This window comes from Cyanistes caeruleus, chromosome 2 (genome assembly GCF_971803275.1).
Source record: "Cyanistes caeruleus chromosome 2, bCyaCae1.hap1.1, whole genome shotgun sequence".
NCBI classification, from domain to species: Eukaryota; Metazoa; Chordata; class Aves; order Passeriformes; family Paridae; genus Cyanistes; species Cyanistes caeruleus.
The window spans coordinates 32,187,097-32,210,587 of NC_141702.1; positions in this window are offsets into that span (position 1 = coordinate 32,187,097).

Consider the following 23,491-nt stretch of genomic DNA (forward strand, 5'->3'; position numbering starts at 1 on the left):
CCTATCTACCCTGAGATACAACAAAGAGACAGATGGGGAAACAGAAGATGCCTTACAGTCCCATTTTGCCCAGGAGTGTATTTTACCATGACACTCATGACAGAGAGAGAAGTTCTAGACCCTTCCCTCCTTATCCAGCTCCTCTATGGACTGGACATTCAACTCCTTCTCTGCCTAAAAAAAAATTTGGTTGAAGCAGCTAGTTTTTTTGTTGAGCTACAGCAGTATGTTTTGTTATTGGATTAGGTTGATGCTGATAGCAATTCCTGGGCTGTGGAGCTGATCTCAGATCCACTGCTGTGCTTTATGCATGAAAGAATAAAGCACAGGTCAGATGGGATGAAATGGGCCCAAATACTATGGACTAACCCCTATACTCATGAAATGGATAGATATTTTAAAGTAAATTACTCAGTCTTAGATACCAGCTTCCTGTCTGTACTCTCTGCCTGAACAGGTGAAATCAGACTTAGGTTCCTATTTGCTAATACCTTATTCTGCTACTTCAGTGTAATAAACACTGAGAAGTAACACCATAATAAACTTCAGAATTTTAGTATTTAATGGTCTGAAACAATTTGAATGTGAGAGATGTCTCATTAATTTTTGGCTTCCTCAGTCATTAAGGCAAAACTAGGTGACATGACACCTTTGGATGTTACCTTGTCCTTCTTTCCCAGGGTTTCTCATGCCTTTATTATTCTTGATTGATGTTTCTCTAACCTATTATTCTTTAAAAAAGTTCAGAATTGTCTGTCTCACAACCCCTCCAAACCTACTCCTATCCTCTATTATCTATCCTATGAGATTTTCCTCATAATGCTTCAGTTTAAGCTACTTCATATCATATCCACTCAAAGGCATGGGGAACTGATCACTATTTTGGTTATGTTTTGACATATGATCTCTAAGTTCTTTCACTTTAGACTAAGCCATTTGAAATTATCCAGTCTTTCTCTATAAGATAAATTTTATTACTTTGAACTCTCTACCCTTGTTCTTTCTTCTTTTTTTTTTTGAGCATATGTACTGCTGCTGGGGACACTACTCATTAAAGGCTGAGGCAAGAAAAATCCCCAGAGAACAGCCTTCTGTGTTTGGTACATTATATTCTTGTGTGTACACATATGCATCAGTATGTGTGTGTGTGTGTGTGTGTGTGTGTGTGTGTGTGTGTGTGTATTCTAGTGGACTGCTTGTTTTTTTTCCTAACAGCATTACTAGATTCATGAATAGTCAGCATAGGATCAAACCTTCCTCTCAAACTCAAATCCTTTCCTTTCAGAACTACTACCCAGCCTTCTGCACATGCAGCCTACCTACCTACACTATAACATCTTTCATGTCTTTGTTGACTGCGAGCTATTTCTTAAGTTCACATAATCATCCTGAATTCTAACCCCATTTTTCCCTGCTCTCTCATCCTCTTCCCACTCCCCTGCAATTCAGAGCCATCTGCAAACTTCATAGGTATATTTTGCTGTGAAAGATCTTAACAGAAACATTGGGTAGTAGCCATCTCAAGAGAGACCTCTCCAGAATTCAACTTGCACATCTTCCATTTTGACACCAACCATTAATAAATGCTTTTAGTGGTTACCAAATGCTCAAGATTTATACTCTTTCATAAAAATCTCTGTCTGACAGGTTTTTCTCCTAACTCATTTTCAGAAATATCATATAAAAGTGTCAAACCTTTCTGAAGTGAGGATATGACATATACTGCTCCTGCTTTTTTTCTCTCATGGAACACTTAAATCAAATTTACAAACTCTAAACTGGCTGGTCTTGTTGTCATCATCCAGGTGTCTGTCTGTAAATTACAGTTTGAGTATTTATTACTATACTTTTTTTTTTTTTTCTGAAACTCCATTCTTGCTAGTGCCTAACTCTCAGCACTTCCTTTATTCTTTCTTCAAAACTTGGAATATGTTTGCTCATTTTCAGTCTTTTGGACCACATCTGTTCTCCATGAACCCTGAAAATTTTTGGTGGTTTTTCTTTGACATTGTTTCAGTCAGTTCTTTGAATGCTTTACAATGAGGCTCATCAGTCTTTGTCAATTTTGCAGTCTATACCTTAGGTAGGATCCAGAGGTGTGCAAGAAAAAGACAAGAGACAACAGGTTCAGGTTGCCCTTAGACATAAGAAAAAAAAAAAAAAATTCACAGCAAGAGTTCCCACAAGGACTTGAACAGGATTCTCAGTGAGATTGTGGAGTTTTTCTCTGGATAACCTAGGAAAATGTTGAAGTTGTCCCTGTTTTGAAAGGGGTTGGGACTAGATCACCACAGAGGGCTCACAGACTCTAATAGTCTTGTATTGATTTTATCACTCTTCTTTCTTCCTCTGAAGTTCAAGGTTAGACTGATTTTTTTTCTCTGATGAGTGGACCATGATCAAGCCAGATGTAATCAACAAAATAATGGTATAATAACAACTGAACTCTCATATTTTTCTGCCATATTCCTTTATATTCAGTGACAGCACCAGTACCCTGTCCCTTTGTGTCATTTATTATTGCTCATCAGCTGGGTTCCCAACTGTTTTGGGAATGAAATAAGTATGTCATGTGAGTGACAAATACTTGTAAATTGCATCACCATGGTTATAAGATGGTGTTTCATGTTTCTAAGACTTGCTCTTAGAAAGCTCTTAGAAACTGTTTTCATTGCTTTTCATACCCATCTCATACTTCTTCTGATTAGTTTCCAGTACTATGCTATCATGTACAACAAGGAAAAGGCTTTTGTGTGTGTGTTTAAAGCCTTAGCATGCTTCATGCATAGGCCTAGGCAAACAATAATTAGTATCAGTCAATTAAACAGATAAGCCAAAGAACTCTCCTTCATCTGTGTAAAGTCATCTATCTCAAAGCACATCTCCCCTAGGGAGATGTACTGGGAGGTCAGCCCACACCGTGCTGTGAAGAGATTCATCACTTACACTCCAAGTAAAACCAAATTATTGCTTTCTCCTTCTTTGGTGCACTTAGTCATGGCACAAAGAGGGCCTGTGACCTGCTGAGTTTCACACTTATTTAAGAGTCTTAAAGCTTAACTGGGATTACAGTATTTTCTGCCACTTCCATTTCTTTGGGCTGATCGCCGCATTTTTGCTGCAGTCAGTTCCTAGGAAGGAACACATGTTTTTGTTCATCTCTCCACCTGAGCCCTTACCTTTCTGTGCACAAAGCCTGCAGCTGGTCTGCCTGCCAGATAGCTCTTCCTTCTGTGAGAGCAGCTGTGTGCCTTGCTGTAAATATAATCAGCTTGGCCAGCATGATCATTGCTCTATAAACCGTTTGTCACAGCCCTCAGGGTATTGCATGTGTCCTTTACAATACTAAGCACACAGAGGAAGCTACAAAATAATGTATCTGATTATTTATTCTGGTAAGAAATTTCTGCTGAATGAGAGAACAGCAATGACTAATATGTTGTGCCAGCCCTTGGCAGGCTGACCAGCCCAGAAAACTGACCAGCCTGCAAAATCCCTTTGTTTGTCATCATCCACCAAGTAGAGATGCCTTTCAAAACCTCTTTTTGAGCTCTTTATAAGTCCATCTATTTTCATTCTGCCTTTATATTTTCTCCTTTAACATCTTTCTTTATTTGCCAAAAGCAAAACCATTTTTTCCCCAGCACCTCTAGCAAAATGGGGAGTTAGAGTGTACTGTTTTTTGGTAGAGTGTTGATGCTACTTTTTCTCTGCTGAATCTTAAGATTTGTTTTTATTTTGTTAGTAAATCCAGAGTGTTTACATATCTGAGAATTTGACTAACATTATACATTGAAATGAAAGGACTTAACTTTCTGATTTACATCACTTTTCACTTGCTTCTCTAGAATGTGGTAATTCAAGTTTCATACAAACATTGTTTATGGTTGTGTATATTGTACTTGCTGTGAGACATATTAGCTTGTAAATCCTTGTAAAAAGCTGGCTTGTCTAATGTCTTATCAGCAGTTCACTTGGGTGATTCACATCCATTCAAATGTCTAACTTCTTTTTTCTAATTGTTAGGCTTTCTGAATCATTATCTTATTCTTTTCAGCATTCCTACACTTTGCCATGCTTGAAAAATTACACTATGCTATATGAACATAACTGGTACTTGTTTCAGTGAAAAAAAGTTTAAAAAAACTCTAAAAAAGGAACTCCTTTTAGAAGTTAACCTTGTGTAGGTGTTTCTAAGTTAGATCATATGTACATTTCTAACTTATTCTCAGTCATAACTTCTCAAACTCCCTTTTACCTTTTTCATGAAATGTATAGTAACAATTTCCCAGAAAAAATAATAATATTTCTATCTCTATTTTGAGGTAATGGCATATATTAATATACAGATGCTAATTTCACATTGGCATGAGCAATCAAAGTGTTAAAAGAGGTCATTGTCAGGGCACTAAAGCAGATGTGCTTGCACCCCTTTGTTAATTGTGGTTTCACATAAAGCTCAATGTCTTGCTTTTCATTCAGCTAAATGGCATGTAATTATTTGCACTTACTACCTGGACGAAGAATGAATTCTCTGTTCTCCTGTTTCATTTCTGGTGCTCTTGTTTCTCCACTCCTCCCAGTCTGGAAGAGGTGGTGGTAGGTAGAGTTCACATTTCAGACTAACATATGTCCTCCATAGTGATTTTTCAAAGTAATCTTGTTATGCTTATTTTTTGACAGTCAAAAGAGAGGAAGGAGCATGGTACACCATGAAATGAAAAGCATTTCTAGCAACCAGAAGTAGGGCAGACACAAAGTTGTCAAAGGAAAACAAATCCTGTAGGCTCAGCGTGTTCATACAGTGAAATGGGTTTTCTTGCAGTTTCTGTCTTGTAATTCAAGACTCAGTTTCCTAACTTGGGAGTACTGCTCTGTTCCTTTACTTGATAAGTGAGGATAACAAAACACAAACGAGCTACTCTATTGCAACATAAATTTGGATTCTCTAATTTGTAGCAAAACAGTGTTGTAATTTAGCATTGAATAAACGCTGAAGTCCAAAGACATCACAATCAGAGAATAATACATTTTTGCAAGGCTGGGTATATCAGTGGCTTCATTGAAGGTAGTATTGAGGGAATTTAATACCAGTGAGGAAGATTTTGGTAACTCATTAAGCATGAAGGACAATACAACACGGAAGACTGCAAGTGAAGTTTCCCAAGTGTAAGACAAGAAGAAAAGAACAAAAGCCCAAATTGTTACTGAAAATAATACTGAAACTCTGATTTCAGTCTTCTTTTAGACAGGATAGCTCAAAAATATATAATTTAATAAAAGCTAATCAGCATAGACCCATTACTGGAAGCCTAAACTTCAGAAATTTGCTTGATTATTTTTGTGTATATTATAATGGGTGTGAAAGTCACAACATATCCATATTTCAAGAAATGTGTTGAGCCATGCTGCAGGATATATTATTCTGCAGAATATGAGGAAAGGTGCCCAGAGCAGCTATCAGGTGAGTGCAAGACTCCCTGACTCAGGGACAGATGTCCCCAGTGGTGTGGGTCACAGGCACACTTCTCTGCAGGAGGTAAAGGGAGGATTTGTCTACTACAGCATGTCCTGCCGCGAGAAAAGACAACTTGACAAGATGGACTAGATCCTCTTCCTATCGATCAAGACAATCACAACCCTCCTGACCACATCTAGCAACAGAGGATTTCAACAGTCTTTTCATCAAGATACCACGGGTTAGATTTAGTCTGCTGAGATACCTACCTCAGAGCTGTAGGTTTGCTTTTCTGCTGAAGCACTCGTCCTCCAGCTGAATGCTGCTTCCTTATCCATCAGTGAAATGTGGCTAACTGTTCTGAAGTCCTGCAGGGGGATATTTATTCTCCTGGATCTGGTCAGAGTTGTGAAAAGATAAAGCTTCCATTCATGGGTTATATTTACAACATTCGCTGCCTTGCATGAATAATTTAATTCCTCTTTGCCTCACCTGTCCTATGCAGAATAAGAGAAAATATGCCTTCAATCCCTTCTGGGGGCTTTTATCCCTTTATATGAAAATGACTATATTGCTACTAAGCATTTTTGGTTTTGAAAGCCCACAGGGGTCGTTAAGAAAGCTCAGTGCTATTGCAGTGCCAAGAGATATTCATCGAAGAGTCGTGTTGTGTTTATTATGGGTCATGTGCAAGCCAAGCTCTTTATGTGCTTGAATAAGAAATATTTTGCCTTTTTTTGCTGCTAGTATTTCTCTCACAGTCTCATCCTCTGAACAGTTTTAAAGTGGTTGTCTTTGCCAAAATTTTAGCAACATTGAACACTTACTAGATATCTGTCTCCTGTTTTGACAGCTCACATGATACATATCATTCTGTGCTCATTAATCCAGGTCATGCTTATGCAGATAGTAAAAACTGTCTCTGGTAACAGATTCTCTTTTTGAGGGTTTTTCCTTATTCAAATGCATGATAGACCAATTCTCTTTTTTCACTTTTAATTTTCTTCATAATATGTTCAATTTGAAAACCATCTGGAACAGAGTTTTAAATCAGACACACTTTGGTTGTTCATGCTATTACTAGGACGATGTAAACATTCATATTACATACATGATAAGTGTAACCAACCATTTCGTGTCTTTCCTCCCCAGTGAAAATAGAAAATTCTTGGGGTTTAGCTGTCTGTCACAGTGAATTAAAAGCATACACTTGCATATTTGAGGAGAATGTCTCTGATTAAAATGATGGAAGAACTTTGTCTATGATCTGGAAATGAAAAAATACAGAAAATTCAACCACTAGTATCAGGAGAAGTTTTGGTGCTTGAAGCTGGATCTACAGACTCCTCTGTACCAGAGTAGCAGACAAATGTAGCAGAGTAAGTAATTGCTTTTGAGATAGTGATGGCATTTACATGTGCAGTTTTTCCCAAGTACCAGACATATTTTCTCGTTCAAAGAAATCAGGAGTCTTCTTTTTGATGTTCTATTACTGATATCTGCTTTTGTTATATATTATAATGCTTCCTTTGGATGCAGATACCATATTCTCTTATAGAGAGTGAAAAATGATCATAAGCTGTAACAAAAAGACCTTGTACAGGGTTCAGAGTGAAATAGCATATTACTCATTCAGTTGTCAAACTTATTTACCATATTACAGCTGTCACTGTTTGTAAATGGTGATGCTATCTCATTATTTTCCAGACTGCCTGCAATTAACCTCTTATTTTGAACGTGGTGAAAACATGCAGTAACATTTCAAACATATTTCAAAGTGCATCTTTGTCGCATCAGTCACTCATGAGGGAATCAAATGCTTCCTTACTGATTTACATGCATGCTGGTCATAAATAATTCTTATCCTTAATATCATGTACTAGAAAAAAGTAATAAACTTCACTAATGGGTTATATGTTTGTCATCATTGTCTGAATTTTAATAGCTCTGGATCTTGAACATAAGTAATGCAAGCAGTAGCAAACAGACTGAGAGCTCAGAAGCAATCATCTTGATTTTGGAGTTGTCTGTGATGAAGACTGAACCCAGATGCTAGTCCCAAAATGTAGTCACTGTGCTGTCACCTTTAGGAGAACTTCCAGTACCCAAATTTACTAGGGCCTCTAGTGTGCAATAAATGCCAAATTGCTACTTATTTGTATTTTCACCCTCACATAAGCTGTGCGGTATCATACCTGCTTTAACATTTATATCCTGTTTAAAAGTTAGTCTTAGGGACCTAAGCTTAGCACCTTACCATCCCTCTGTAGTCAACTACAAAACTGCTTCAGAAGGCAATTCCACTCATCCTCGGATAGTGGTTATGATAGGTGAGACATTGTTTCACTGGAGTTGCCTGTTCTAAGAGCAAAATTGGGAGTGGACAAATTGGGCAAGGAACTTCTGACCTCTGGCATTGATTGGGCTTTGCCTGCTGATTTTTTCCCTTTTCTTCTGTGAGACAGCTGTTCTAAGCTAATCATCTGGTTTCCCACCTACAGACAGCGGAGAGCAAAGAGACTCTTTGGGGGATGATTCATCCTCTCCAAAGATAAGTATCTGACACAGGTGGGTGTTAGTCAAAGTAGAAAATGTACTGTAAATTCATTTCTGCTGGTATTGTTCACTACTTAAGCAGTCCCCTGGGAGGAGAGCTTCTTATCTGATTCTGATTCAGAGAAGAGGGTAGCCGACCCACCAAATTGCTGGAGGACGAGATCTCCTGGATGTTAGTCTGAGCATTGTTTCCCTGCATAAATGAGGGAAGTGCAGGAGGAGGGGAAGGCCCTTGGGAAAGGCGTGAGCAATGAAAAGTATTTTGGGACACTCAGAAGGTATATGTGAGAGGCAGTGATTACAGAAACAAATAGAAAAGGATTTTTAAGAGAGGAATGGTACAGGAAGTCAAATAAAGTAAAGATTAAAGAGCACAAAAGACGTGGGGAAAAAAATGACTACAAATGCCATCAGAAATGGGTGGTAAATACATGATGAAATGTGTATGGAAAAAGATATCTCAGAGCAGGAGATTTTGAAGAAGTTATTTACAAAATGAAAAAGTAAGCTGTCACCTAAATAAAATAAATGCTGTTTTATTACTTCCATTTCAGGATAAGTTTCTGACAGAGGCAGGTAAATTGTTTGGGAAATGTGCCAGTTTGATATTCCCAGGCCAGCCAATTAGAAAGAGGTGAGTTCCATATTGCCTGAATTTGGAGTTCAAGTGTTTGGATAATGCTTTCAGATACACGGTGTAATTTTTGGGGTTGTCATGTGCAGAGCCAGAAATTGGACTCGATGATCCTTGAGGGTCCCTTTCAACTCAGGATATTCTTTGATTCTATAATTTACCTGTGTTTACTCTGTGAAACTCACCACTGCATCCTAGGTATATTTAGAGATTTTTCAAGCTGGCCAGCCATTTGTTCTGGTTCTAGTAGAAGCACTTTTCTGCTGGGTGGATCTTCATTCACCAAAATGGGAATTCAGCTCCCTACTGTGCCTGTAAGCACCAAGATGTGGAATTAGATGTGTTAATTTTGAATGGAATCTTACTCTCCTAGGCTATGCTGTCCTGCTTATGTGGACAGAAAACCTAAGCATTTTTTCCTTTCCTTAATTCTTGTCCTTTATTTCCATAAGGATTTGCTTTCTTGGATGGTAATAAGTGATTGGCAACAGCAATGTAGATTCACAGTTAACATTGTTCATGACGAAACAAGAGTGCTGGCCTGATTGTGGTCCTTGGATGCAATTGTGATACAAACAAAACAAACAATGACAATTGACAATTAGGAGGTGAATGGAGCAGGGACTCTTTTGAGTTCTTTTGTGTCAGAAAAAAAACACCTTTATACTTCTCTTGATATTAAAAGTAAATCCCCTAAAGTTCCTGAATATCTGTAAGCCACTTTTAAGTATGCCTCAGCTATTGGTGTTTGCTAGCACTGCTCAAAAGTCTGAGAAAGAGACTCCTTAAGCTGTATATCAGAAATGCCAAATGGTCAGCATAAAACTAGATCAGTGTTTTGTCAAAAAGCTGAGAAAAATAGAAAGTTCTTATCTTTTTGTTCCAGGCTGACAGCTGAGTTTTATTCTTACTTAAAAGGAATATGAGCAGAGTCTGTTTCAGAGCAGAAATCTGAGCATTAGAAGTCTAACCATGACTCTGCTCAACTAAAGCTGGTCCATGAACCAAGAGAGGCTTCAAGAATAATATTAGTTTCCTTCTTTGAATTAGGTCATAGAATCATAGAATGTTTTTGTTCAAGGGGACCTTAAAGATCTTTTTTCAACCCACTTGCCATGGCAGGGATGCCATTACCCTCACTAAAATATTACCTGTCCCTGCACTCCCTCCCATTAATCCTGACCCGTAAACTCTTTATCAGCTCCTCCTCCAACTCCAGGTGAAGCTCCATGCTGGTCACTGGCACAGTGACCTCCTTGTCCTCCTCCTCTTTTCATCAGTCTTCATTGGAAATGCTTTGTACCATTCCTATTAAACCTCTAGCAAAACAAAGCCTTTATTTTAACATTTTAAGTCACTTCTATGAATGTACTTAACTGGAAGTTGAGGTACTTTTTCTGCACATCTGAGTCCAGCATTTGCAAATGTGAGTTCCTTCCCCTACAAAGCAGTGTTAGACTGCCTTAAGACTCTGGAAGTTCAAAGAGATAAATTAAAGGTACCTTTGTAGGTGACTTCCATTCACAGATCAAATCTAGCCTAACTAACCTGTTATTGGTTTCCATGGCTTTGGGCTTCGTGTAGGGCAAGGAGGAGATAGCCATGGCTGTCATCAAAGAATGCACATATATTTTCAGATTTTTGCTTGTTTCAAAATAGTCTCTAATTGTTGGTATAATTTTATAGCAGTATGCGAACAGTGGGCTGCTTATCAGCAGTTTTAGGTCCAAAAAAGTGGGATAGTCATGCCTTCAATTTTCTTGCAACAACATCTGAAACCAGCACCACCTAGCTAAGACTTGTCTGAGGAAATCACTCTCTGTACACCAGGTTTATTTTAGTGCTGTGGCACATCGGAACAATACATTGCAATAGACTCTTGAAATAAGATGCTTGCTTGCCCAACATAATTTAAACAAGTATAAGCAATGTTAAGAGGAAGATTTTTTTTACTCAGATTTGCTCTAATCCTTTTGTGCATATATTTTAACTCCTAAGAAGAAAATATTATATCAGTTACCATGCATTCCTGGGGGGGTTTGGTTCTTTTTAGAATTCCAAATACAGCAGAAAATAGATCAAATTCTGGAAAATATGTCACAGAAGCAAACAGATTCATAGTTTGTGTCCCAAAGGACTTGAGTCTTACCTACTTATCTGCTGTAAATAACAAAGATGGGTGTCAGAAATCACAGGAATACCAAAAAGCTGCAATGTATTACTTACTAAAATAAAATAGAAGCAGCATGTAATTTCTGAAGTGAGTTAGACATATAATTCCTAATAGACCGGCTGTAATGCTCTAAATGTATCTCCACTGTCTTTCAAATGTGATTGATTCCCACCCCATTTTCTAGTCTATACTGTTCTGTCAAACTCATTCAAGAGATTGTTCTTTTCATTTCTGAACATTACAGAATAACAGAATACAGAGTTGTAAGGGTCCCACAAGAGTCATAGAGACCAACTTCTTGTGTCAATTATGATTTTTTTTTTCTGAGGGAATCCTTCAATAGGCAGATTAAAAAAAAGTTACCTTCTCCTAAGTTCTTTTGGTAAAACCTTCTACAATGACTGTGTTTTCTATCCATAATACACTGTTGGGATGGGTTCTAACTTCTTCCAATATGATTTAACTATATACACACTGAAAATATAAAATACATTCCCTTCTTCCAAAACAACTTTAGATCTAGTTCTGGCCTAAAATATTTCCTGTGGCAAATGGAGGTTTATAAAGATAACTTAATGTTATAGTTCAACAGATATCTAAATTCACAGCAGTCTGAAGGAGTAATATGGTTGTGTGTTTCAGTCACAGAATATTAATTTGAAATAGATTGATTTCCCCCTTAGATAAATGCTTTCATAGCATATATATTTTAATCTATATGCAAAGTTGATGGTACTATTTGAAAAGCAATAAAGGCACAATTTATTTCTAGGTAGATCTTGAATGTTAGTTATTTTAGTAAGACTACCAAAATAATTTACTACAATTTTTCTTTTCAAGTTCATCTGTTTTTGTGGTTTCCCATACTTCTTAAGAGGAAACTGTGAAAATACTAAATTAAATCCCATTTTAATTAAACTTCAAAAGCATTTACATATCCTTGTAGCTTTCAGGCAGTAGACCTCAGTACAAACAATTCAATTGAATTATATGTTGATCAAAACACTTCATAATAAGAGAAATGCAATGGAACTAATCAATTGTCACACATGAGAGACTTGCTTGGGCTTTTTCCTTTTCTTTGGGCAATAAAAGGGGGTGTCATCATTCTGCTTGTTCATTACAGATACTAGAAACCACATTTCACAAAGGCACATTTGAAGCAATGTGTTAATAATCATTGTAATTGATTTAAATGCTTGAATTGACCAAGAACACTCATAGATTTTTTTTTTTTTTCATTATTTGGCTGCAAGATAATGCTGATGAAAACTAGAACATTTTGTTGTACTTCACAAAAGGCCTTAGAAGAGTTTCTGTGATGAGCAGTTTTTTTTTCTACCTGCTCTTCTGAATATTTTTCAACTGAAGGTAAAGATTCAGGTGAATCAAAAGGTGGATATATTGTGTTACCCTAGGCATTCACTCTATGTATTTTAAAAGAATGGCAATCTAACAAAATCCAGGAATTAAATAAGCAGTGAGAAATATTTTCAACACATTTCTAAAGCTTGAAATTTCCTCTGGATGCCGCAGGAAGGATTAGAGTCTAGAAAAGAATTATTTTAGAAAAGCTAAAAACCTATCTGTGATTCTTGGTGTGAAGGTCAAACCTTGTCCCTTCTCAACTTCAGCACTGCCAACATAGAACTCTCCTGTGAATTTCTGAGACAACACTTAAGGGAAGACTGGTTGCAAAATGAAACCTGGGGGCGAGGAACAGAAAAGCTGAGCCTGGCAGCATTTAGACCTCAGGGTGCTGACAATGTAGAATCATCCTGATACAGTAAATCACATTGGTTTTATTGTGACTCATTGAGGTCAGTTAGTGATTTCTACATAGGTAATAGATTGGTTTCCACACAGTCTTGTCTGTTTATTTGTGCTGAGCAGCTTTTATATAAAAGGAGTGTTGATTTATAAATATTGACAGGTCATATTCTGTTCTCAGTTATATAAATAATGAAATTCAATTCCACCTGTGAAAATCTGTTATGCCAATAGTCAACCTATTTAGAAACAGGTGGAACTGATGGTGGCACTGTGGTAACTCAATGCAATCTGAAGAAATGAAACACCTTTATACACTTTTTTGAATCATAAATGTTCTAGTTACGTCTACACCTACCAACGGTATGCCTCTGGTACTGATCCCAGGTGTTCCAAAATACTGGTCTCAGAAGACATCAGATTTTATTTTATATGATAATTTCTAGGTCTTTAGGAATCACTGATAGTAATTTGTACTTGTTCAGGTAAGTGTTTTTACAAAATCCAGTAAGCAAAAGTGAGAAATATTCTAATTACCATAAATAGTGCATAAATTAATTCATTTATCTTCCAGTAACAGCATATGTTACTTTCTGATTGCAGAACTTTTGAGTTATACCTGAGATTCAGTCTTTCTTATCATTTATTGTCAAAGACATTTTCGTGTGGAACAACTTTTAAACACCGGTGATGATTTCTAATGTTTAAGATTTTCCAGGATATTTTAGCAAAGCCCTCTGGACTTTATTCTAACTCTCAAGTTTGTTTAAGCTGCCCTAGTGCCCACAGTCCTAATTAAAAATTATATTGAATTTCAACCTATTAGTCAGAGTGTTCTCAAAAGAAGATTTTCTCCTCTTCTAAGCATTTATGAGTGAATTATTAGAACAGTAACAATATCCATAAAAGTTAAAAGCAGCTAAAAAGCCTCTCCAGAAGATTAGAAAAATTTTCCAAACCCCAATTCTCAGAACTTCAATGCCAATGCATGGCAATATGGGCTTCTTAAAAATAAAAAGGCAACTTTTATATTTGCAAAATCTTTCCTGCATGAGACAGTTTTAAGTTAGGATTGTTCATCAGTCACGTTGAACAAGGGGAGAGAAATTTCCCTCTTGCTTCTCATTCCCCTAAAAGACAGTCTGCTGGGTTAAGCAGTGATTTGTGTGCTGGATAGTCCACCTTAAAATCTATCCTTTAAAATATTTTACTTTCCTTGCTGATACCTTAATTAATTCAGTAACTCATTTACACTGTTCAAAGAAAAGATATCTATGGATTACTTTTTGCCTAGATGAGATTTGGGTATCAGTGCAAATGCATGCTTCTCTCCATAACTGGATTTGTTGACAGTTACTTTAATCCACCAATCAAGTTTTTAAAGAGTAAGTTGAGTAAACATCTTCCACCAGTATTAACTAAGGTGTAGCTAAGTTCTGGTTTGGGATGGAAGAGGTGAATTTGTTAGCCTCTCTAATGTCTATGGTATGTCCTTATCTGTGCACTCTGCTCTATATATTCCATAATATTGTCATTTAATAATCTCTGAGCCCACCTAATTCCTAGACTATGGAGTTCTAATGCTCCATCTGCCAGATTTTTACTTACCAGGTAAGGTTGCATCATCTGGCAAAAAAACCCCACAGCTTACAGCAAAATTTGGGGTTTAGAGAGGATTTTGCCAACTCAGCTGCAGTGAGCACAGGATTGAAACCACCTAATCCTCCATGCAATAATTTGGAAACCCCCAAGAGTTTCTTGACAGCTGCACTCAATTCTGTACTGACTTGTGGGTTAGAGAGCCAGTGGTCTCCAAACACATGCAGGACTAAATTGGTTATTGCTAAGATTTGTGATCTGAGATAAATAAAACTTCCTCATTATTAGCAGTATCCCAGCTCCAGCAGAAGATCAGGCAGCACGATAAACACACAGGAAACTTGCATCCAAAAAAAAGGAAAGCTATTTCTTCCTATTTTGCTTACTTGGGGAACATACTGCCAGATTTGGGGGCAGAGTAAAGAGCAGGAACCATGACAGAGACGGAGAGTCCTTGGCAGGGGTTACACAGATTCTGGATAAGAGTGGTGACATGCAAAAACTCTCATGGGGGTTCAGCCACACAGGAAGAAAACGTCTCATTCCTAGCTTAGATACTTAATGAAAATTTTATTTTTTTTAAAAAGTCACATTTTTCATTTTCAGTGCTTATAGCAAAGTCTCAGCTGCAGCCACTTGTGACTTCAAAGCCACAATAATCTATATCCCTTGTGTTGGCTACATTGTTAATCAGAAAATGGACTGCCGGGGATCTCTTAAAATGTCCATTACTGTTGTAAGAAGAATTAATCTGGTTTTACCACCTTGTGACTGCTGACCTGAAAAACTGACAAACACATCTTCATTGCAACTCAAGGAGGACAGACTCTGGTTTTAAAAAAAATAAATTGTAAGTGTCTTGTACCCCATCACTCTCCAAGATGAGCACCTTAATATTGTCTCAATTCACTCTCAATCCTCCGTGTGAATTTTCCCAGCAAACCCTAGTTTTGTAGCACCTAACATAGACCAGACTAATATCTGTTTTAGGATCTCACTTGATGCCATGGCCTCCACAGAGGTTAGTCTGATGCTCAGACAGCCATAATTTTCCAGTGCTTTGTCTCTCTCCGAGGGGAAATAACTAGTTCCTTAAGTTAGTCTATGTCTACCTTAGCGAGTGGTACCACGTAACAGGAGTTAATCAGAATACAAGGAATTTTTTGTGGAGGATCCTTCATCTACTCTATGCCCTCTGCAATGCTTTAATATATGCTAAAGTTAGCCAAGTTTGCTGTCTCAGACATGGCACATGGGTCATGGTACACAGAGCTGGAAGGAATTGCAGCCTCAGTTCTGCACCCAGGTTAATGCTCCACAGAGGTACTCTGGAGGAGCAGATGCTGCTCCTCCGACTGTCTTTTCCTTAGGGAAGAAGACAAGGGCCATGAGATCCTGATAGTCTTCCCTGCTACAACTGCTTTTGTCCTCATCCACATGAAGTTCTGGATACAGCAGATGAGCTCAGAAGCTCAGGTGGAAGGTAGAAATGGAATTGTCTGTGGGATGAACAGCGACAGGAGCAATATTTGTGAATGCAGGAGCCCAATATGAAGAACTTGTGCTGTTATTGCACTCTCAGTGAATACAACCTTGGGGGCCATCCCTTAGTTTAAATGAATGGCCATCGCTGTTAAGTCTTGCAGACCTCAGCTCCTGCTGCTTGGTGGATAACTGTTCTTGAGGACAGCAAGCACACAGAGAGCAAAGTGATGAGGGAAGGTTTAGAAGCCATCCTACAAAAGTGGGTTTTTTTTTGGAAAGTGCAAGTGGGACATATCAACAAATTGACAGAGATCTGAGTGGCACTCCCTGATAAACGTTCCCAGAAATTTCCAAATACATGCTCAGCCCTCAGCACCTGCTGTTAGGGCATGAATATTTTCAACTTAATGTTCAGCTTTATTAAAACCCTTGGTATCATTTGATTTCCTGTTAGGCCTTATTAGTTTTATACAATATACACAATATTTTCTCTGCAATAAATCAGTTTAGAATTTAACTGGATATGTGTTGATAGGTATGTACAAGGCAGGTTTTGAAAGAAAAACAACATAACTCTTGAGATGTTTGAATAACTGAAAAGGTTTGGAAAAAATTGGCTAAAGAGAAACCAGGCCTTATGCTTTGGAGGTGTTAATGAAAATTACTGTGCTCTTGTCTGTATTTTAATGTGTTTACACTCACAGAAAAGACATTTGGATTCTAACAGAATTTTCCTTGTCATTTCATTTCAGAATTTTATCAAAATACTTAAAAATTTGAAAGGATTTTTACATTTTTATGCCCTTGCTGTGCTATTAATATAAGGCTATCAATTATGGGGGCTTACAGTTCAGTGGGTAGATGAGGGCCTTCAGGCAAGTGATGAGCTAAAATTCCAACTTGTACTTTTCTCAACTGTTTTTTCTTCTACCATTAAGTCACTATTATTATTACTATCATTATTATTGTTGTTACTATTATTATTATCACCATCATCATAACCATCCTCATCCATAATAATCACGTCTCTTACTGTATAAGTTGAAACTAGTGAAAAAGAGACTTGATAGCATACCTGCTCAGCAATTTGGGAGTGAAAGAATAAAACAATTTGCTTTGTGTTTCCAGCTACCTTTGCAGACAATCTGTAATCAAATCCCCTGTCTTCTCTGCGCAATCTGAATCTTTTTTTTCAGTGTATTGTTGATACCATAATGAAGCTGGCAAAAAAGACATACTGCAGAAAGCAAAGAGGCTTGCTTCCCTGTATTCAGTTCCAATGTCCATATGCCTTGACTCTACATGCTGCCTACAGATTTTTTCTCCATTTATCTGACTCTGGAATGCAAAGTCTTTCTGAGGCTATTTCTGTCACAGGAACTCTGGAAAAATCGACTAACTAGATGAATAGGAAGAGAAAACAGTTTAATAGAGTGTTTCAAACGTGTGATAGTGTAAATTTCTATGATTTTATTTTAATAGTTAACATTTGGGACTTGCATCCCTTGAATGTTTCCCCTTGGTTATTTTCTGTGCTCTTGTCTCATTGAAAGCATCTCAGATATGGCAGATGGAGTGCTGTCACTGCTTCTGTAGTGCAATGTGAGAAGTGAGTGAGAGAATGCTGGATGCATTCTGGCCCACAGAATAAATGGTCATCTCAAGCATTGCAAAATTAGAGACTGCCTGTGAGAATCTACTGCTGTATTAGGATTTCCCATTTGCTTAGAAGACCCAAATCACATTAAACTACTTTTTCTGTACAGTGATTTAAAGATAGATAAGTTATCTTCCATATCTAATCAGGTTTGCAAATCATTAGCCTGGCATCTATGAAAGGCTCTAAGAACATAGCCCTAAAAAGTAAAAAGTAATCATAACTGCATACTTGTTTGCATCCCTTTTTTTTCCATCTTTATTCTTCCTTGGTCTCCAGTTCAGTGGTCAATTTAGTGTATCCAGAAATACAAATGTTGAGTTGCACGAGAGTCAGGGAGAATTATTTGCCTTTTCTGTGCACAACAATAATATTTTCTTCAGTGTAAAACTTAGACTAAAAAATAAACAGCCACCTGTAGCTGTGGATCAGGTTGTTTTCTTATCTTCCAAATGCCTACACCAGTCTAACCTGGGTTATTGTAGTGTTCTCTGTGACTGACATAAACTATCAAAGAGAATAAAATTATCCTGTTCCTTAAGAATGAATTTCAATTAGACTGTGCTGTCTAGATAGTACAAACTGGAGAAACTGCAGTATTTAAAAATAATGGTCTGTAACAGGATTCCCCCATGGATTTTCTGCTACAAATTCAATTTTCCTGGAGAAAGAAATGAAAAAATCTTTTTTTATGTTACCCACTTTGTCTATGACTTTCCAATATCTTTATGGTGTTCAAAGACCATCTTTTAATTAACAATGCCTGGTCAAAGCACAATCTTCCAGCAATGAAAACATACAGGATATTGCTATGCCTGGTGTGAAGCAGAACGTCTGAAGCCAGTGAGCAATATGTCTCAGCAGGGTTAGTGCTCTAGAGAGGTCTAGCATAATGCTAAAAATAGTTTAGTTAAAAATAATCTTCAAATAAATAATGAGGAGTAAATAACAAAGAAAGCTGGGGCGGTTCAGCCTTCATACAATCCACATAAAGGTTTTACTTTTCTTCAGTAGCTTTATCTTTCTAATTATTTATTACTTCGTAGTTTTATTTCAGCCTAAATATAGACATTGTCCCTGGGTCTTGTCCTTGTTTTTTGACAATTTTTCTCAGTATCTAGAAAAATACTAGGCTTAGATAGCATCACAGTGGTATCTAAGGAAGTTTTTCTCACATGAAGGTGCTTGAAGAAATCCCAGGAAAACCCAGACACTAAACTGAAGTCTGCCTGAAAGGAGTGCAGAACATTTATTCATTTTTTTGTTCAAAGTTGCTTCAAAACTTGAATTGGATCAGTTTGGAGCGGTTACATTGCTTAGAAACACTGTGGGGATGGAGTTAATCTTAGATGGAAAATTGCTACTGCATCATCTCTTTGTAGTTCTTAATGAATACTAACACTTTTCTTTCCATCTTGTTTTCCTCTAGCAAAAGAGGAAAATCACATTGTGATTCTCCTATCACAACTATAAAATACAATTACTCCTGGCTGCAAAGACATTCCTAAAGGAATATAAAGCATTCCTTCAAACACTGATGGTGTAATGAAAATAAGGACCAAGAGGTAGAAGGAATATAACCTTATCTAGATGGTGCTTGATAGCTTTAAATGTCACTAAGGAACAATACAGCAACAGTTAGAATATCCCAAATCATCAGAGTGTGTCAGCAAATAAAGGCATATGTTTTCATTTGAAAATGCTCTTTTTTCTGAGTCTCTCTGTATGTAATCTAAATTTTCATTGGTGGTGTAACTTGGAGAAGACAGCACTTTTGCTTTAACACTGTGTACAGAATGGTTTGAAAACTTAAATATCAAACACACAAGTTAAATTCTTCATTTTAGGTGCCAAGACAATGCACATCTTTAGACTTCTTAATATACGTTGAGCCTGAAATGGAAAAGATAGCAGCTGCTTTTGATGATATCCATTGCAACTCTGACAGATGGTGATGAACAATGTGAAATCAGTGTTTCCCAAAAACATTTTGTAATTGAGGATCGTTACTGCCTGATTTGCCACCAGCACTCCAGTAAAAACATGTAGATTTATGCTGTAATACTGCAGTTGGTCTTTGTGAGATGTACTTCATCGAATTTCTTCTTTCATTGATGTGTTGGAGTGGCTGACGTCTCCAGCACAGACTGCAGATAACTGATACTGGTATTGTTCTTGCAGATATGGGCAGGACATGGAAATAGAGAACAAACTTATTTAAAAAAAACAGCTGTGCCAGCAGAATTTTGCTGCCTTGCTGAGGGATTTAAGAAATGTCACTTGCTTAATTGTTTCTTTCACCTTGGCTGTTTCATTTGCCCTACCTGGTACCACCTTGTCTTTTTCACTTAGACTAAGTAAAAATGAATCCTTCAAGGACTTTTCTAACACTCCCAATGGTACAGAGTGGAATATTTTTTCCAGCATTTCTGAATTGTGATCTGAGGTGTCAAAACCAATCGCCTGCCCAGAACATAGAACCACACATCCTTACTAAGCATTTTGTCTGTGCTCAATATGTTAAATATAGATTGCCTTTTGATTTTCTATAACAGAAATTTTATAAATGGGGTTATAATTGTATCACCCAAAATATAAATTAAAAAATAAAGAAAAATAAAGAGTTCCCACTTAATCTTCTCTTGGAAGAGCACCAGATGAGTCCCTGGAGAGTGGGATTAAGCACTTGGAATATGTTTTGCAGGATGATCTTTTCTGCTCTTGTAATTGGACTATTACAATAAAGAGCAGGGTACTTTGAACAAATATTGCAGTTTTTTCCACATTCCTGTCCGTAAAGGTTTGAATTTTGTTAGATATTGATTACAACAGTACTGGAATTCAAAGGCTGGGCAGATTAGGTGCAGGAAGTGGAAGGTAACATTATGTAGAAGAGATTAATATTATTGTGAGTAGTCATTTCTGATGTGATTGTCTTATTAACAGACGTTGAAAATCAAGTAGTGTTTAAACAAATTGTTCAAGGCATTGGAATTCTGAACTGTATATTAGACCTTAAATCTGTACAATCCATTTAATTTACCAAAGGGACACTTAAGAAGGGATTTGACAGTTACCTGTGCAGTGAGGTTTTTGATGGTAAGGAGCTCTTTCATTTAGCAGAAAATGTATAATATAATTATCTGTTTATGAGTGGACACTGGATAAATTCAGATGGAGATATAGATTGAGGTTTCTAGACAGGCTGTTGCTGCAACTCCATGGGAACTATGAAGAACTCACTTGATCTCAATAAGTCTTAGCTTGAGATGTATTTTTGAAGTATAAATTATTTACCTATTCAAATCTGAATGAGAAATTATTTTAATTAAATTCTATGGTCTGCACTGTGTGGGACATGAGACTGGGAAGATTATCTGTACCTCTTAGATTTTAAATCTAGGAACCTAGAACCAGAATACTTAAGGGCTGATTTTAACATAAATTACAGGTCTTTAACACAGTTGTGGCAGAACAAAGTGTTCTTTAAGAGAGAGTAAATGTAATTTATGCACACTTAAAAGGCACTTTACACTGCCTAAGTAGTGTGAAGAGGATTTATTATAGTGACAATAAATCCATACTTGTTTGGGAATAAAAGGGACTCTCATGATCATCTGGTGTGAGTTATGGCAGAGCACGAGCCATAGAACTTCACAGAGTGTTTCTCATATCAAGCCAAATGATGTGTGCTTGATCTTTTGGAGGAACTCTGTTTTATGTCTCCATACCAGCTTCTTGATTCCCTTCACTCAAAATCTAACACACCTTTAAATTTTTCCTTCAAAGAGACCCCTATTATGTGAGAAGTGAAATTTTTTTCACTGCCTTTGACATTCACAGACAGACTGGTGAATTTGAGGAAAATGAAATTAAAAGTGATTGTTTTTTAAAACAGGGACTGAAAAATGCACTTTCTTCTCTGCATTAATATATTCAGTTTACATGGCCAAGCTTTGGTAGTAGGGGGGGTACAGGAGTGGCTTCTGAGAAGTTCACAGAAGATTCCTCTGTGTCTGTCAGAGCCAATTGCTGGTGGCTCCAAAGATGGACATGCCACCAGTCAAGGCTGGGCAATTTAGAAATGCTGGTATGCCTCTGTGACAACATGAAGAAGAAGATGAAGAACACGAAGAAGACAAAGAAAAGGGAGACAAAGGAGAAAGGGAGAAAAGGAGAGGGAGAAGGAGAAGAAAGTTATTGTGCAGTTGTAATTGCAGCCAGAGAAGAACGAAGAACATATGAGAAGAAGAACTCTGCAGGTACCAAGTGGAGAAGGAGGGGCAGGACTTGAGATTCCTCTGCAGACCGTGGTGCAGACCATGGTGAAGCAGAGGCAGCTGCTGGGGTAGAAGGTAGAACTGGGAAGGAGCGGGGGTGGGAAGAAGGTGTATTGAAGGTTTCATTTTACTTCTTATTATCCTGCTCTGATTTTATTAGCTCTATACTCATAATTAATATTAACAACTAATATCTCTAAGTTGAGCCTGTTTTGCCTGTGACAGTACTTGATGAGTGATCTCTCCAGATCCTTGTCTCAATCCATGAGCTGTTTCTTGTATTTTCTCTCCCCTGTCAAGGTGCAAAGGAGAGTGGGAGAGTGGTTTTGATGAGTGCCTGACATTCAGCAAGCATCAACTCACTGCAATTAGCTTTTCCTCTGTATAAGCCTAATAAATTAGTTTAGGTTATCTTTCTGGAATTTGTAAGGATTTTTGATTGTACTTTTCTATTCTCATTAAAAAGCTTATTTTTGTTTGACTGAGCTACAAAGAAGTAAATCATAGTCAGAGCTAAGATTGTAAGTGGTTTTGAATACCTCTTAAATGACAGTGCACTGCCTTACTCCAGGGCATGCTACAGTTTTCTTAAAATATCATCAACTTCAGGATTATGTCCCGGTGAGTTTATCTTCTGAATGCAACTGCCATGTCATGGGAGCTGGATCAGACTATAAGGTAAAAATCTAATGCTTTTAGATGGGCACACCAAAGTTTCTCAAAATAAATTTACCAGACTCATCTGACACACAGCTACAAATATGAACATGTATTTGACAACAGGTCTTTCTGCTCAAATGTTCCTTTTGAACATTTTTGATTTATTTTTGAACAATTTCATTTACTGTAGTTCATTTACTTTTATTACATCTCTTTTGTACAGCTAATGTGTCTTGTCCATTTGCCCACTGGCTTCTACATCCATTTTTTCACAAGGAACAGCCTTTAACTTGTGTCTAAAACTAAATAATTGCAAAAGACTTGTGAGGAGTAATGCTGGAAACCACGTTATGCTAACATGTTTTACCCTGAAATGAAGTAACAATACCTAAGTCAGCAATAACATCTATCAGGAAGTTGTGAAAAGCTGCAAAAATCTTAGACTTGTTTAGAGAAAGAATTTTTGTTATAGATTTCATTACCTTTCCTGTCACCACTGAAAAAGGCTTGGAATTAATGTGGAAGTCATTTGTGACAGCTGCACCTTTGCCTGTTTTAGTATGAGAGTGATTTAGATATCTATGTGTTTATGGGGAACAAGTGTTTCTGTGTGTTTCTGGGGTTTGTAAGTCCTTCACTGAATATCATCTTAATGGCCATGGTAACCATTGGAAGCTGAGGGGAAAACAGTTTTTAAGTGCAAATAGAAAGCTCGTGAAAGAACAGAGAAGAATGAGATTTCATCTGATCTTGACCTGTGATTTTTTTAATGCATTAATATGAAGTGTGAGTTTATTAGCATCTTTTGTTTTCATTTGCTACCTAGACAAGTTCATCTAGCTCCTTTTTCTACCTATTTGTGTAGTCAATATATTGTTATTAATGGTACATGTTTTGAAACTAGTTTTTCATACCAGATGCTAGGTAGATATAAAGATGACAATCACCATGAATAATATGAATAATATGTTGCACATATTTGAAAATCTCAAATGAACTTTTGAAGTGTTGCCAAACAATATCTCAGTGAGGTTTATGGATTTAGTGCATATACAGGATGCTTTGCTTGGGAAATTCAATAGATCTTGATGAAAGTTCCTGAATTCCTAATTAGTGGAGTACTTTACACAAGCTTTTTGGCTGAAGGTCTGTATAAAAGAAAACTGCAATTAACTTCTCAGGAAACCATAATGAACTTTATTGTACTTTTCAGTCAAAA